The sequence below is a fragment of the Temnothorax curvispinosus genome, unplaced genomic scaffold (assembly GCF_003070985.1).
Source record: "Temnothorax curvispinosus isolate PA1 unplaced genomic scaffold, ASM307098v1 QBEX01010722.1, whole genome shotgun sequence".
In the NCBI taxonomy this organism is placed as follows: domain Eukaryota; kingdom Metazoa; phylum Arthropoda; class Insecta; order Hymenoptera; family Formicidae; genus Temnothorax; species Temnothorax curvispinosus.
The window spans coordinates 615-18,778 of record NW_020220502.1 but is presented as its reverse complement, the minus strand read 5'-3'; the positions used below and the strand labels follow the sequence as shown (position 1 = coordinate 18,778).

General features: G+C 42.7%; 1 long non-coding RNA gene across 1 annotated transcript; it reads right to left on the bottom strand.

Annotated features, from left to right (window-relative positions):
- Positions 1–11,655: 11,655 nt before the first annotated feature.
- On the bottom strand, positions 11,656–13,956 carry LOC112460686. Its single transcript, XR_003041466.1, has 3 exons — positions 13,686–13,956; positions 11,861–12,086; positions 11,656–11,728 (listed from the first exon to the last, which is right to left on the bottom strand). It is a non-coding gene; the product is annotated as an uncharacterized LOC112460686 (long non-coding RNA).
- Between the last annotated feature and the right edge of the window lie 4,208 nt (positions 13,957–18,164).

Below are 18,164 nucleotides of genomic sequence, written 5' to 3'. Positions count from 1 at the left end.
GGACGAAGTCCCTAACATTTTGTGTGAAAACCACGCAACCCCACAGGCAGGTCATTTAGGTAGAGACAACACGTATAATCGTATAAGACAAAATTATTGCTGGCCAGGTATGTCACAAGACGTAAAGTCTTATGTCGAAGATTGCGATATCTGTCTTAAAGTCAAATTCGATCAGAAACCATTAAAGGGACCGTTAATGACGAGATCTCTGCTTGCACCATGGGCACAACTGGCCATTGACACAACAGGACCGTTCACGCGCTCGAAGAAGGGTAATATATATATCATTGTAGTACAAGACTTATATACAAAATTCGTCAAATTATTTCCAGTACGTAATCAAACCGGTAAAATTGTGGTCAAAGCCCTGGAAACGGTATTTGACAGATGGGGAACTATTCTAGAGTCGATTGTCACAGACAACGGCACGGAATACGTGAATAAAGACGTTAAGGCCTTCCTAGCAGCTCATAAAATTAATCACATCACCACCCCGTTAGCACACCCGCAAGCGAACGCGTTAATAAAACAATAAAACCCATGATTGCGGCATTTATAAAAACTAGTCAGAACGAGTGGGATGAAAACTTGTCAAAACTCCAACTTGCGTACAATACGGTGCCTCACTCGGGCGGTAGAGTCACTCCGTTCTACTTGAATCACGCGCGAGAAGCTAACTTGAACCAACGGAAACGTTTAGTTGACAATAACCAACAAGTGATTGACGAAGCAGTGACTGATTGGGTCGAACGGATAGCCAAATTTGACGAATTGCGCCATAAGGTTGAAAATCAATTAAAGATTTATTCCCAATAATATGACAGTCGAATATAGGCGCGGAACGACAAACGAAGCACCGGATGCACTTTCGCGTATGCACGATGTCGACGTCGATCCATTCGGGTGGGAGAAAATTATTAAAGAGACAACTTAAAACCGAATGCAATTAACAACAATCTGTGATCAAGACTGGTATGAGACGAAACGCAAACTCGTGATTTATTCCCAATTTATTCCCAAAAACGTCTTGCCAGGGCTAATTTAGACAAAACAAAGCAGTTCGACTTAAAAATTGGCACTACAGTCTACTATCCGAACAAAAAATTAAGTAAAAAAGTCGAAGGATACGCTAAGCTAGCCCACCGGTATTTAGGCCCGGCAATCGTAAAACGAATAATTGGGTCAATGATTGTTGAATTGGCGGATAAAAACGATAAAATTGTCGGGAAATATTATGTAACAGATCTAAAAATTCCCCGCCGTAGTTTACGTGGCACTTTTGCGTTAACAGATTGACAAAAAATTTTAATAAGGACAGCTGCTCCAACTACCCTAGCGACATGAGCGACAAAGGGGAGACCGCCAAGAGTCTCCATGCACTACTGGCGGAAAAACTGGAAATCGAGGTCAGAGTACGAGCCCTGACCGAGGAGATCGAGTCCAATCGAAACAGAACGGTATCAGCCATCGAAGCACCGGCAACAGACGTCCCGAAGGCTTCAAAACCTACTGAGTCCGACGAATTGTCAGTGGGCTCTGACGAGTCATTTGTCTCGCCTGCCTCTTCGCTCCGTAGGCCGCAGTTGAGTCGCAGAGAATCCGATCCAGGGGCTATGCCGCGTAACACAGAAACGGCTCAGTTACTGAGGGAAATTTGCAATCTCCCACCACCGAAGCTCAAGCTTACATTCTCAAAAAGGGTAACCGATGCAGACATCCATCGAGAGGACGTCTTACGCAACAGGATTCCACCGGGAGGGCAACCCCAACGGAAGGCAGCCGCTACGGAAAGGAACTCAAAACCGTCGACGACCCGGAGGCACTGGTTGCTCCGTCAGTCATAGTAAAACCATTGCCGTTAAATAGGATGCCATCATTAGACGAGGTCCTAAAAGAGCTCGGGGTTGTTGAAGCCGACAGCACCCCACGCAAAGAAAGACCCCTCTATATGGCCGATTGTCGCATAATCAGCGAGGAAGTTTTTAAATCCATTGTCTCCAAAAGGGCTGAATATCTCCTTAAGAAAATGGAATCCATGAAGGTCGATCGTGGCACCCAGACGTACGTCTCCGTCGCGGGGAAACCACGAGTGGTTGGCTGCGTCAACTGCAAGTCGGCAGAACATCATTTCAAAGCTTGCGGCTTACCCTATCGACCCGGATTCTGCCAGATTTGCGGTGCAGACGGGTTTGACACGCAGGATTGTATTTACCCTCACGGTATCGAACATGAACGCGCCCTTAATCGTTGTGCGGGATGCGCCAAGGATCTCAGTTTGTACTGTCCGGAATGCCCCGATTGCAACATAAGGTTCGAAGGACTGTCCGACTGGCTTCGGCTAAATTATGCAACCTGGCCGACATGGATGATCCCAATTGATCACCGGTATCTTGTCGGTGAAGGGGAGGAGGTCCTCAGACGCAAGGTCAAAGCCAAGTTTGACTCACCCGAGGAATATCCGAACAAGCTGAGGAGGTTCCTCATCAGGGAGAACGCCCTCTTGCCAGAGTCGAAGTTGGCAAACCCCAGAGCCCCAGGAGCCCAGCAATTGTCGGAAGAGAAGAGACAACGGGCTATTCGAGCCTTATACTCGCCCTTGGCAAAAAAATCGTTCGACGAAGTCATGAAAGACAGGCCCGAGATCGGGGACGGTGAGGAGGTCAAAATTATCGTGCCTACTAAGTACAGGAAGACGCCGAAGTAAACCATTGATCGGAAAAACGCCTACTAATTATTTAACCTACTAAGTTTACCGTCAATTACTAACCTTGTCATAAAACAAACATACATATTGTCAAAACCATCTATCATAATTGACCTCAACCATATCCTTTAAGATACCAAGAAGACAATTTTGAGTCGATTGTTTTGTGGCATATTGGGCGGAGCTGCTGATTGCACATTAAGATAACTGTTAGTTTTTGATTTCAGCTACAGATTGCAAATAAAATTAATTTACTATTGACAGTTAATCGCTCCGTTGACAGAGTTACCCTACTCACACGTTAAGGTCCGAAGGGGGAGGATGTGACAGGAGATTCCGACCTTAACGTTTCGCAGACTAAACTCTCGGGATCCGCGTTAAAAAATAAGGCGATATTCAATTGAAATCAAAATTTAGCGCTAGATCCAATAGGATCGCTCTGTTAAACCGAACTACCGAACAGACCCCGACGGCTGCGCCGGTAGTGACATAGCGCCCAACGGCCAATGAGCGTCGGCCGTGCGTGTGGCGACTCTCCCCTCTCTCCCGGACCACGGGAGGCCGCCGGCGAGAACGGGACCGTACTCACTCTCTGTGTGAGCATCGTGCGAACGTGTTAATTTGTCTATTCCTCTGTAAAATCGTCAACGTCGTCGAGAATTGTGAACGATCTGAGAATTGTGATCGCACGGAGAGTCGATCTCCAAGAGTTGACTGCTAGTCAAAATAAAGGATATTAATCTGTCAATACGTGAGTAGTAGTCTACAGTTTCGCTAATTGCCTCCTTCTTGGTATCTCCTGTTTCATTTTCCTGGGTCGCCCAATCGGACCATCTTACTGAACTTATCGTAAAACGCAGAACTTTGTCAATTTCGGGAAAATTGACTGGCGCCCAACACACTGGCTAATTTCTTTGAGCCCCGACAGCTTCGACCCAAGCCGCGTCGGGTGAAAGGCTTAGTATTGAAAAGTTTTGTCTCAATGGTATATTCGGTAGTTCTCAATTGTAGGCATTTTGCGATAATTCTTACACGCCACTTTCAAATTCAAATTTCTTGAACCTCTAACTGGAGGTATAAAGAGGTTAATCACGTCTTGCAAGGATTCGGTAAAGACTTTATATTGTTGTAAGGGCTCATTATCACCCCAATTAAGGATTCTTCTTTGGATATTTGCTGAGTTGTTCTCCAGAGTTTTGATGAAGTTATTAAATTGTTGACGAGTAAACTTGCATTTAAAGGAAAAGACGGATCTTGTTTTGACCTTGCGACTAAGAATGATCTGAATCGGGCAGTGGTCGCTGCTCAGAGTATCCCGGAAGACTCGGATTTCCGAAATTAGGACAATACGTGCGAATCCTATAGCTAGGTCAATTAACGATGGAGTTTTGTCCGGAGGAGGTATGTAAGTTAGGATCATAGGATTGAGCAGAGAGAAGGGTTTTTTGTCTAGCAAGTCTACCATTTACCAGAATCTAGCATTTTTGTCAAATTAATCTCAGATACACAGATAGTGTTAAGGCCGTATCACATTAGCGATTGCTGTTGGCGGTTGCGGTCGCTGTTGCTGTTGATATCGTGCGTCGATCAATTAGAGCGCAACAGCTCGCAGTTGTTGTTTGCTGCTGCCGTTTAGGCTGAGGTCTATTTTTCGCGACAGGATCAGCCAATCAACGACCAGTACGGAGCCGGCGCGAACACAAGAGGATTTTAAAGGGAGCACGATGGCGCCGAAAAAGAGTATTTTTACTAACGAGTTAAATTTCCACCTTGTTGAGGAAGTTGAGCGGCGACCGATATTTTGGGACTGCACACTAGACATTTATAGAAGAAACGACATAAAAAGCAATGCCTAGGACCAGGTCGCCACGGTCTTGGGGCCCAACTTCACCAGTACGTTCATTTTCAGGTTATGTTGTAACCGAACGATACATAATCGGGCTACGGGGTACGCGATTTTGTCCTCTAAGTCATCGGTCGCCACTCGGTTTAACCTTAAACTACCAAGAAGGTAGGTATTCGTAATGCAAACGGACCAAAAGTTGAACAATTTGTTTAAACAATTTTATTTTTTCATCCCGCCACAGCTGCCTAGTAAGCATCGCCTGTGCTCTGGATACCGCTAGGTATGACCTCGATCGGCCAGCCAGTGGTGCCTGTCATCCGGACAGCCGCTTGATCAGGTATGTATATACGTATATCTCCTTAACCCTTTCACTTTTTAGATTCCCGCCACAGCTGCCTGCTCTGGGATGCTCTACCTATCGCCTCCGCTATCTATCATTCACCTGCCTCATCCGTGGAACCAAGATGGCCGGACAACCGCTTGATCGGGTAAGTCCCAACATTAAAGTAAGTCAACGCTACTAATTCTCTTTTATTTTCAGGTTTCGTCTACGGATTCCTCATCACCATCGCCGATGTCATGGATCACCGCTGCTCACCGATGTCCAGGATCACCGCGTCTGAGAGCTGGCCGGACAGGTAAGTATAAGAACTGTCCGCGTAACTATAACTAATGCCGTTTCTTTGCAGTTTCCGCCACGGTTTCCTCATCTATGGCCTCCTCCGAAGCAGAATCTATGATGACCTTGAAGCTCGGTCAACGCTAACACCAAGATGGCCGGACAGCCGCTTGTTCAGGTAAGTTGAAGGTAAGTAACTGATATTTTTGTATATTTTTTTGCAAATAATTATTGCTTTTATTGTTAACTATCGTTTCACAATGATGGTGGTTCACAATTACTGATTGCCGCACAAGATGGCGGTCGCACGTCTCGCAAAGTGCGATTTCACGATTCAGGTACGCGAAAACCCGTACGCTTTTCGTATCGGCGTCACGTAACGCTGTTAGCGGGCGTTCCCGTTTGTTTCGGACACTGCGGTAGGCTTACAAATCGTATTCCGTTTCGCGTTCGCGATATTAACTACGATACGGCGGGACATACGCGCGAGAAGATAGCTACCGTTCGAGCGCCCACGAGAGACTGCCCCGAGGAATATTCCTCTCTCGGGCTCCCTACCTCCGAAGTTTTACCCCCACCATGGGGTCTCGGCCGCTTTCTCCTCGCGGTAATTTTCCATTCTACGCTGTTACAATAGCTGCTTACGAGTTTCGGCTCGCCAGGTGTGCGCCAGATGTTCCCGATGAAAATTTCCGCCGCCAGTACACTATTTACGACACGCTTAATCAGCTCCCGGGTAGCGGTTTTTCAACCCTTTAAATAATGGATTTTTGAGGGCGCCGACCCGTGCGCACGGCCTCTCCTACGTCCCTAATGCCGATTCCGGGTCGACTTTCTGGAGAAGACGTCCAGGTCGCTTTCTAGGTGTCTGCCGATGGCGGCGACTCTGCTGCCTATTCCCCCGGTCCCCACTAGCCGTATTCCGGCCCGACTTCCTGTAGCCGACGTCTAGGATGATCAGTTACCCGGACTGTCCGGGCAACCCGCCGTTCGGATGGTCGGATCTCGACCGCGATTCGTTCCTCGGGTGTACTAGGTATCCCCGAGGACGCAGTTTGAACTTTTTTCCGCTACGACCCTTGGTTCGGAAGTTCGCAAATTGTCCGGCGAACCGTGTGTCTGGATGAGCGGATTTCGCTCGTAATCGATTCCTGGGCCCTATCTACCTTCCCTGAGTACGCAGTTTCGGCCTCTTTCCGTTCCGACGCTCGGTTCGCGATTTCGTAAGTTGTCCGGCAAACCCTATGTTTGCGCGTTCGGATCGCGCTCGCGATCGATTCCTGGGGTCTGACTAACCCCCCTGAGTACAAAGCTTCGGTCCTTTTCCGCTCCGACGCTCGGTTCGCGATTTCGCCAATTGTCCGGCAAACCGGATGTTTGCGCGCTCGGATCGCGTTCGCGATTGGTTCTAGGGGTCGGTTAAGCCTCCCACTGAAAGCAGCTTACCCCGTGTGGCGCTACGGTGCCCCGTTCGCGTTTTTGCTAGTTGTCCGGCAAACCTGGGGTTTGCGCGTTCGGATCGCGCTCGCGATTGGCTCCAGGGGTCGGTTAGGCCTCCCTCTGGGTGCAGCTTCCGCCGTTTGGCGCTACAGCGTCCCGTTCGCGTTTTCGTAGGTTGTCCGGCAAACCCCGTGTTTGCGTAATCGGATCGTACTGGTTTTTCGTGGATTCCCCTTTTGGGGATCCCGGGAGTCGGCAGTTCGACTCTTACTCGCGTAGCACGCGCGGTACGTGCACTAAGTGCCCGCGCTTTGAAGATGGCGCGGAACTCGACCGTCCAACCCACTTGTGCGTTACCGCAATCCACGCACATGTTCGGAAATAACGTATCTTCACTCCTGGTCAGGCCGGGCATCGTCGTGCCGAAGAGAAGCTAGAATTGTGGATTGGAAAGGAACGTCTTACCAACTATACGAGCCGTTGCTCGACGACCGCTGTCGCATGTCTTAACATTAATGGCGCCGGACGGGTAAAATCGATGACTCTAATAAATCGGAGAGGAAATAACTACAGCATGACCTGAAAATAACTTGTGTCCCTCTTCCGTCCTCGGAACGCTTGCGCAACTTAGGCTTAGTCGGGGATGTCCCCCTCGTCCCCGAAGGTCTCCTCCCCGGTGGGTGGGCTCCGGAACTTGCCGCTGGGCTCATCCTGCTAGTTCGTCGCCGCTCCGCGCGGCACCGCCATCAATGCCAATGGCGGTTGGTAGACCCGGCGCGTGCGGTTGCAATGTCAAATTATGAATACTATTCACACTAAATAATAATGCAATTGCAATGCAGCATTTCTGCCCATTATAAATAAGTAACAACCGGTACATTTAGGACTTTGCATTATCATGAACTCTGTTTTGCATTGAAATTTCTTAATTGTGGTTGTGCGTTTGCAGGCGATTCTGTTGCAAATAGATGAAAAATATTAAACAGACTTTTATTAGTAACCATGAGAAGGTCAGGGAATCTAAAAACAAGTGCAGTGGGACGGACGGGGACGGCATTTATGTGCTCAAGTGGCACTTGTACAAAAAGCTTTTCTTCCTCGAAAAAGCCTGTGTTCAGGCCGAATCTTTGTCAAATTTGCCAGTAATCCAAAGTTAAACAGCCATGAATACAGAACTGGTGCTACCTACTTATTATGATAAAAACCTGCAGGTGAATGATTTGGAAGTCAGTAATTTAGTAAACAATTTACACATGTATAAATGTAATTTTTATTTTCTACTTCCAGATGTTTTCGAAAATTCCTGATGATCCAAACAATGATCTGTAACCTGTATGTGAAGGTGCTACAACAAATTCTCCGACCACCAATTCGTCTTGTACTTCCTCAATAAGCCTTCCAAGTGCGGCAAGCGCCAACAGTTCTTGGCCTTTGACTTTACCTGTGCTTCTCCTTTCTCCCCGCCCAGCATCTGCCCTTTGCAACAATTTGTACGAAAACAGGGGAACCAAACGTTATAAATCAACTGCCATCATGGAAAAAACAATAAATCTAATGCAAAAAGCCAATCAGCCACTGCCTCTTACTCTTCCTCAAGAAGATAATGCAGACATATTTGGCTACCTCGTTGCAACTCGCATTCGAAGTTTGGAAAAAGAAAAAAGAAAACAATGTGAAAATGAGATTTTGATAGTTCTTACTAGATATTAAATCATGTTTTTTCCCCTCCAAACATTGAATGTACGTGGCAAAAAGGTTGCCAAATTAAGTTCACATAATTTTATTCTTTGTTATAATTAGTATTAGTATTATTATAAAATGGTATTTTTATTTCAGTCATGAGTTATGACCAAAAATATTGTTGCGCTCATCGCGTCGCACTAGCACTCGCTCGCACTCGCGCACTCGCACTCCCGAAGCTCGCGGAAATAAAAGAGACACCGCGGTTTTAAGGAAACAAACAATCTCAACGTTTATTATCTCGATACAGAAGAGTGCGGACACACGTCCGAACAGTCCAGCAACTCCAGACAAAATCTGACAGTTGACAATTGATTCGCCGATCAATACATTCCGTCGTCAGGGAACGCGCTTCGGCTTGAAGCTACTCGCGAGCGAAGCAACGGGTGTCTCAGCGCGAAGGCGCAGTGCCGCAACAATATTGATTGTTAAGCTAAGAATGTGCAATTTAATTATGTCCATTATTTTAGCCAAAAATGGTGCCAAAGAATTTACCTGACTTGCTGTGACTAGTATCCATGTTATGGATTTTTATAATGTAAAGAAAAGAACACTCACAAACTTGTTGTATGCCGACTGTAAATGGCAGCATTAGTTGTACGGATAATCAGAACTTGATTTATTTTTTTAAGAATGGCTTTATGATTTACATTTTGCGCCACTAGTTTTAGTTGTATAAAAAGTAGTTTTAGTTGTATTTGTTTCCTATAACTAATTTTAATTATTTAGTAATTATTGTAATTAATTTTAATTAATGTTATTAATTAATTGTCTAATTTGAAGTTGGTATATTGTAATAAAAATGCTTATTATAGAACTTAAACTTTTATTTAGTTCAGTGGATATAACCATCACATACCTTCATATTATCACTTTATCTATACAGGTCTACATTAATAATATCACCACAAGTTTACCCAAGTTTTTACAATTTTAATAATTAGTTTATTTTTATGCATACATCTATGTCTATATTTATGCCATTAGAAATTAACCATTTTCATTTGCCATGGTACAGCTCCCACTGTATTAAAATATGCACACCACATGTCTCTCAATTGCAGGGCAGAATTGGAATGTCTGTTCCCGCCCTGATGAACAAAGTTTACAATGCCTTGTATTGGCTCATTGTGCCAATCTCCAAACCTTATTTCGCCTCCAAATACATCCTCTTCATCGAGGAAGGTAGGTGGAGTGTACATTGCTCGCCCGACGACTTGAGACCGCAGCATATTGTGTAAGCAACAGCATGCAAGAATGATCTCCTTTGCACAGTGGGGGTCGTATCTCATTGGACTTCGAAATATCTGGAAACGGGCTCCCATTACTCCAAAAGTGTTTTCGGAGCATCTGCGAGCACTTGAAAGCCTCGAAGGAAAATTTTTACTAATTATTATATATTTTGAAATACTACTGTTTTCGTAATAAATCTCATAAGGAATAAATCTCGTCCAGTGCATGAAGACCCAGGGTAAGTGTTGGGGATTCCCCCAATTTATTAATGTAAAAATTGTATCCGTCCGTTATATGTACTGCGATATACTTTTCGTCTGCTTCTCACGCAAAATTATCGATAAGTTCGGAACCGCCGGAAGGAGCCGATCCGCGCCGAAGGCAAGCGCGCGTCAGCATCCCCACGCGGCTCGCCCGACAGCCGGCCTCCCTTCCAACGAACCCGCCGCGCCGGGGTATTTAAGTCGGCGCTCCGACAGGAGCCGGCACTTCGTCTTAGCTCCGGCTCTCTGCTGCCTTCGACGAAGCCTACCCCATCCAATATCCCAGGGTACACGCAAAACGAGGTCCGGTGTTCCGAGCCTCTACTGAGGGTTCTCAGAGTGTTCCCAAACTCCATCCAACTTACTCCCGACGGCCATGGTTCAGCGAGGTCGAGCGTACTCAGCCTCGTAACGAGGGTTTTCGTAGCCATCGCCCCGGGCATTCGCACATACCGATCGCGTTTCCGCCCGCGTGCAAATGCAACATAACGGACCGCGCCGAAGGAGTATAGAGTAGGAGAAAACCGCGTTTCGGTAGAATCACTCTTTATGTAACACCGCGCTTCAAACACTACAAGTCACAGCGCGCCGAGTGCATTCGCACTAATTTGTCTGTATATCTCGCATTTTGTCAGTTTTGTTATTATATCAAATAAAGTTTGTATATATGATAAGTCAATTGCTGTCTTTTGGGCCTTCCACTCAACTTCCTAACAAGCGATCGAGTCCGCGTTCAACTAAAACCCCGGTCGTCTCATAGTTAAAGGGCTGAACGAAGCCATTCGTAATTATCTCGCGTTCTCGCGGAACGGATTCGGCGATTCGTTCGGCGCGTTTATTGCACGCCCGAACAAAAACAATAACGTAAACAGTCAATGTGTAATGGATTGATTATCTTAATAAAATTTTCATATTCCATTTTTTTAAATAAATTAAGATAGAAGTCACCCATGTGTTGCCGAAATTGACGCCAATAAGATTCAATTCGCTGGTTGTGCGTACTTTTTCCTTTTAAAAAACTCTTCTCACCTGCATGTTCATCTGTGTGATGATACTGTAAAGCAATGTGAAGACTTTCCATATGTGAAACTTCTGTTCCGTTGTCTGTTCGAATGATAGTTGGTAGAAATCCATGTTTTTTTATTATAAGTTGTAAATAATAATAAGCGATAATTTCAGGGCAATTATTTGACATTGAAACATTCAGTGATAATACTTTTCTGGAAAAGCCATCTATAAATCCATAGATAGCAAAACCAAACCTTTTAAGTTTATCGTACCCATCTGCATGGTAAAGATAATTTGGACCTGGAACCGAATATATTCTTCTTTTTAATTTGTACCGGCTCCGAGCTTCAACTCCTTCAGGATCAATTATTTTTAACAATTTCATAACAGTTTTTTGTTTAACTTTCAGTTTATAAACTTTCTTCAACCTTTGACACATTGACTTATATCCCAAATTACACCCACTTCCTTCTAATTCCAGTATAATAGCAAGAACTATTTCCTCGATTGGATTCTCATTTATATTTTTTCGTTTCAACCTATTTTGAGCTAAGATTCTTGATAAAGTACGCATCGAAATTGTAACATTATGCTTTTTATTTAATTTCTGAAGAATTGTTTCATAACAATAGTTCTTATAAAAATACTTTTTAATTTTTTCAAAACGAAAAAGATTTATTTGATTCATCTGTAAAAATATCAAAGAAAATAGACAATTAGCTTCCTTGTACAAATATACAACTAAATAGAATACATATGATAAAATTTAAATACCTTCTCTTTAACACAATCTGATTTTTTTTCTGAATATAACGTTTCAAGAATATCGTGAAAACGTTTACGTTTTTTTCCATTGAGCTGTGAAACAGGTACATCTAGAAAAATATTGATTATTTTTTGAAAACTGTAGCCAAGTTATATAGCTATATATTATTCAAAATAACATTTCTTTACAATAATTATGAGTATAGTATAAAGTATATGATGTAAGATAATGTTATACAAACCTTTTGGAACGTTGAAATCATAAATGTCCACATTTGCATTTACGTAGATGGATTGAGCTTCCGTGTCTAATAGATATGTCTCCCCATCAATTTGATATGTCAAAGTCCCACCGTCAGAAAAATAATCTTTTAAGACACTTTTCTTCAAAGTATTATTTGTCACATATATATTCATACATTTCTCACCGTATCTAATTTTAATTTTCCTTGATTGTACAGAATCCATCTATAGAAATAATAATAAACACGTTATAATTAAGTTGATATTTAAATTACAGTAATTTTCAGTATACATTTCATTATTTTAAAATAGCAATAAGTCAGAATAATTTTATGTACAACTATTTCTAATACATTAAAATACAAAAAAGAAAGGATTATCCTAAGTAGAACAGAAAGTCATGATAATGTCAAAGTGACGTCAAAATGATGAGAATATGACTACAAAATTCACCTTTTATCATAATTTAATCATTTTTTGGACATCATTTGAGGTCACTTTGATATTTTATGACTTTCTATTCTACCTGGGATATATTGTGTACAATTTCGTTTTAACCTAAAAAATAAAGGAGGGTATCGGCCAATAACGAGCGAAAACAAATTAGTTAGAATTATCGATTTTTTCAAATGTATTGTCAACAATGTTGAAGGGACGTTTCGGCACACCGTGCCTTCTTCAGCCTCATAATATACATTAAAATATACGCTTCAGACTATTTTTACAATCAAAAAAATACCTTAGATATTATGAAGTCGCACGAAATTTATAACTACGTATGGATTTAACCAGTGAATCTCAATGCTGTTGACAGCCTGAGTTGTCTCGGTGTGCATTTGTTTGAAAATCTTCATTTTAAATCGAACAGGATCCATGATTACTTCCTCAGTGGACAATGGGAATCAATCGTGTCAGTCAGTGAAGCCAGTTCGTCACAATAGGAGTCAAATATATAAAATTAGAACGCGTGTGAACTGTAATGTAATGAAGTGAATTATGTTATTTGTCAAAAAGTAAAATAGTAACAAAAGTTAACGATTCTACGTACTAAATTGTGGAAACATCGAGAGCTATTTTTAAGTACCGTACTGATTCGAATCCTCAGTGCGACTGGGCAACAACGTCGTGACACAGTCAACCAACAATAAAGACTGTCGGTCTATACGAAAAATAAGTCCCTATAAATTGTTACTAAGTTCGCTTAAGATACTAAAATATGACCCATCAAGTAATTCAGTATCTTTGTTGGAATTAATGCCGTTTTTTTGTTCCTTTATGTGAATCATTTCGGAAATCAGCCTTTTATGATAATTTGTCTCAAAATCTAATATTACAGGATTGTTCCAATTGAAACTATGGTTGAGATTTTGCATATGTTCCGTTATGGCCGAATGCTTTGATGGATCTAATTTAAAGTTGGTTCTGTGTTCATTAATTCTTGTTTTTAATTGCCTTTTGGTTTGCCCCACATAAGAGGCATCACAATTGTTACAATTGATTTTGTAGATATTATGAGGCTGAAGAAGGCACGGTGTGCCGAAACGTCCCTTCAACATTGTTGACAATACATTTGAAAAAATCGATAATTCTAACTAATTTGTTTTCGCTCGTTATTGGCCGATACCCTCCTTTATTGTTTATATACACGAGCTTGTTTTGTATTTTTATGTTAACCTAAAAAGTTAACTTTAACTTTAAAAAACTTTGTATTTAATTCAATTAATTACCCTAAAATTTTTAAATTTCAAGATCTTTGTTGGATTAACAAATTTATCCATCAAAAAATGTAAAGATCTACTCAAAATGTAATTTAACAATATTTACCTTAATCTCGAAAAGGAACGGCACCCAGGGTTCCGTTCCTCCTGGAATACACAGTGCCGTTCCTTAGGACAAAAACTTCTTATAACACGAGGTACCAACGTTATGGCGTATAGGCGCTTCCGTAGCCCTCTGAGAAGGTGGACGTCAACTACGTCGTTACGCTTGGTAACGATACATGGGTTCGTATCAGTGCTATGGTTTGCGTCCAAACTACTCAGATGGAGAGGATATGCTGGTCGTGCAAGCCCCTCCTCTCTCCGTGTACGCTCGGCACTCGGCAAGCTTCGAGCGGAGAGAGAAGGGCAGACATACGATCTGCTGTCTCCTTCTCTCTTGAGCTGTGACGTAACTGCTTAGCACGCGCCGACTATACCACGATGCCAAGTAACTAACATTCGTAAATGTAATATATTGTTACGTCCTACAAACTCCACGATTTCACTTTTTACGGGAATTCCTATGCGCCTAAGATAGCCTTTAAGATTAGGATAAGTAAACTGAGCACGGACGGTTATCGATCGGCGAGTGAGCTTCGATCTCTTCACATTCCTTTTTTTTTATAATCAAACTACCTATTTGCTTAGGCGACTAAAAGCGACCTTCCAGATGAATTATCGACAGACGGGGCATACGTAATCGGATTTTCGTCAGCTTTGTCTGGTCCGTAACTATAAACCCGACGACACGACGCACCAAAGAAGCCTTAATCTTAAACAGAGTTTGATAAGGATCTTTATTGCATCGAGCGAGTTTTCTAAAATTGCTCGTACGATGTTTTTGACAAACAAAAACAAGGCCTAAGACGAACCTGTAAATATACGTGGCGGAAGTTTCTGTTTGCATTGAACCTACCATTAAGATTGAGGGGTATGCATCGTTTGTTAACACAAACAGGGTCGCAAGATAAATAAGGGACCCAGAGCTTAATAAAAGAGAAATCGGCGATAATCGAAAAATAAGATAAGTTACTGGAAGAATCGATGGGTTGCACCCCCAATAAGACAGTGGGGGCCTTACGAGAAAACTCACCAATGAATAGCCGTAAAAATCGATAACCGTATCTAGCTCCCCAGGATAGGCGAAAACTCAAAAATCCACCTTTTGAATGAGAAACATCCCGCCAACGAGAAATTCTCTAAACAAAAATTAGACACATTCCACAACGAAATCCACCCTTTCTATTCCTTAAATCTTTTTATATAAACCCCGACATTGCGGCACTCGCTCTCAAAACTTCTCAGTCTCTTCAAGCCTCTGAAGATTTAGTCTACATTTCGGCATTATAATCGTGATCTCTTCCGTTTTCGAGTCACGATTCCGCGCTTAGAGTCTGTGCAAGAGATCCAACAGCACATCAGTCGCTCCGACTCATCCACCAACGACACCAACGTCTATTTCGAGAAGAAACCCACTCCAACGTTTTGAACTCACCAAATAGTAAGTATATAACCAAATAGTAAATAGTAAGTAAATAACTAGATTACATTATACTAGATATTTTAAAAACCTGTAGAAATATATTATAATTCCGCATACTCTTTTTTAATTACAATATATAAATAATATAAAATCAGATCGACAAAACAATTTTGACGATATCCACAGGACATTCTTAGAACATGAAATAACATGTATAATGTAAAGTAATAAAACATTTTTGTTTCCTGTAAAATTCGTAATTTATTGCATATCCCCGTAGGGTTTGCAATCTACTACCAATACTATCCTTTTCCTCTCACTTTAACCCTTTGGACCAACGGCTTAACGTCTCTTTCCGAAAGAGAACTGGAGCCCAGTTTTCTCCGCACAAGAGCCTATCTTGCACGGAGGGGCGCAGCTATCGGAAAAACATTCCATGCTTACATGGCTCTAGTGGACTCGAACCTGGTTCCTCAGATTACGAGTCTGGCGCTCTGCCACTAGACCACACTGCCGCCCCAACATTTTTGTTTTACGCATTGGAAAATATAATAAGACTTTTCCGAGACGTCCTTTAGACGTCTCTTATATGACGGTAAAAATATGACATAACAAAATAATTATATATTATCGAGATATCTATAAAACAAATATGTAAAATAAAGCTATTCAATATTATTTAACGAAATTAAAATGTAAAAAAAACTTGAGTTTAATTTAAAAAATCAGACATATTGATGATGTACACTGGACATCCCTAAAACGTCTGTGTAAATAACCTCATTATAGGACGTCCAAACAACGTCCTTGAGACGTATTTTAGACGTCCGCAATAGGGCGACATAAATGGGAATTTTCGGGACATACTTTAGACGTTCAAAGGACGTCGAAGTGTTGCGTGGGTTGCAACTTCTTTGCATGATTTTACATCTATTTCGAAGTTTGCAAAGTTTAAAAAAAACTATCGGCATCTTTACACGCAGAGGTGTTATAAAATTTTAGCATTAATGAGTGCATTAATAAATCTCTATGCGATTTCACATGGACAAAATATCTCGACAGTAGGCAAAATTTTTTTTTTCTATTTCTTGTAATACAGTCTGTAAAAAGCCACTACTGTTTGGAAGAACTGGAATTTGTTTTGATTGTAGCAAATCTTGTGCTTTCATGCTTTTTACATTAGCTTCAACTTTTGCCAATCGAGGTTTCTTCCAATAACAGACTGAACGGGGATCGTTTCGCCCCGGAGGCGAGATTTGCGATATTGTTACTCGAAGGACCAGAGGGGGGTAGTTAAATTCCCCTCACGACTATTGTAACGCGAAGGCAAGATGTCCATGTAGCAAATAAAGGCAAAAAGCGACTCACCGGGATGCGCCGGTCGCCTTGGTTCCGTCGGGCTTCGTCCTGTCCGGGCCTCGTGGCCGCTCAGGTGTCCTCGTCTGATTCCGCATGCAAAACGCAAAGCAAGGCAGGCACGTGCAAGCAAGCGAGAGCAAAAGCAGTAGCGAGCGTAGGCAAGAAGTCGTGATCATGCGGCCGGCGTTTCTCAAGATCTCTTGTGTGTGTGTGCCGTAAGACGGCTTGCCGAAAAGTGTGTGTGCCGTAGGACAGCTGGACTCTCAATGTGTGTGCCGTAAGACGGCGTGAATGTGTGTCCTCTTCGCGGTCCTGCAATGTGCCGCGGGCGAGTAGTTGTTCCCCTTTTGGGGGGAGCGGATGCCGTCGGCGGATGGGCGATAGCAGCACCTATAGGTGAGTCGCATAATTCTACTGCTCGGGATTCGCCGACGTTTCACGCAAAATTACAAAGAAAATGATAACTAAACAAATGACGAATTTTAACGACTATTTACAGCTATGTACAAGGCGATACGCCAAACACAGACCGTCGCTGTCGGTTCAGGCTCTTCACTTTGACGGTGAACCCACATAAAAAAACGATGAAAAGTGATGCTTACAACCACCTTAAATCACATAGAATTGCACAGTTAATACACAATTAACGTTTTCTTTACTGCGTTAATTATAATTTCCTTCTGAAGCTGCGCAGTCTTCGCACCTAATATATTTGACCCTCTCAGTTTCCTCGTGACGAGCATCGATACAGCATACGCCTTATTGTTTACTCCGTGCTCAGGACAAACCTTCCCTCTGATATGGCATAAGTTCTTTTCCCGTTTCAATTCAACATATCCAACTGCTGAATTGCTGTAGTTTTCACCTTCAGCTCTACCAAAGTGTAAATCGACAAAATGACAAGAGTGTATTAAAGGTTATGTCATGTGTTGTATATTGTTTATTGTTGATGTTGGTTGGTTGGTACAACCTTGACGAAGGTTTGCACACCAAGGCGGAAGGACTTTTGAAATAACGGCTCTGTATTAGTGCATTCACATATAGTTTATTGTCAATGTTGACGAGCGAAGCGAGCGGTCTTACAAATTGCACTTAACCGATGCGCGTAAATGCACAGACTTTGGTGGTTGTATTACGGAGACGGCAACGGAACAAAACGGTGGAGACAGTACCGGCATGAAAAGCCGCGACGGAGATCTGTTCGTGGGCGACAGAATGCGCTCTGGGTTCGATGTTCACGTGCAGATGCACGCTACACAGCCGGGACGGTTTTCACGTGTAATGCAGCAAACTAAAATCACGAAAAGGCGTAGACACGTGGTCTCACAGTGAACACAAAAGAATTGCCAATTTGATCCGTATCGTTCCTCGTTGGAATGCCGACTCTTTCTTTCTTCTTTAATTTAATTGGCGCCTGCTTCTATTTCGAGGACAATTATGGCCAGTTTACTACTGTTTGTTTAACAAAATCTGGTACTCGTGAGCGTGACAAAATCTAAATGGAAATTACTATGCAGACAGTAACAATCGCAATACTAAAAAAAATTTTTTTCCGGACTGAACACGTCCGAACAGGTCCGCGCACGTTGAGCGAATTGGAATGCCGACTAGTAGGAAAGATATGAGACTTCTAGGCCGGGGATCTCAGGGGGGGTGAGGGGCGGGGGGAAGAACTCGCGGCCGCGGGGTCTGCCGGGCGGG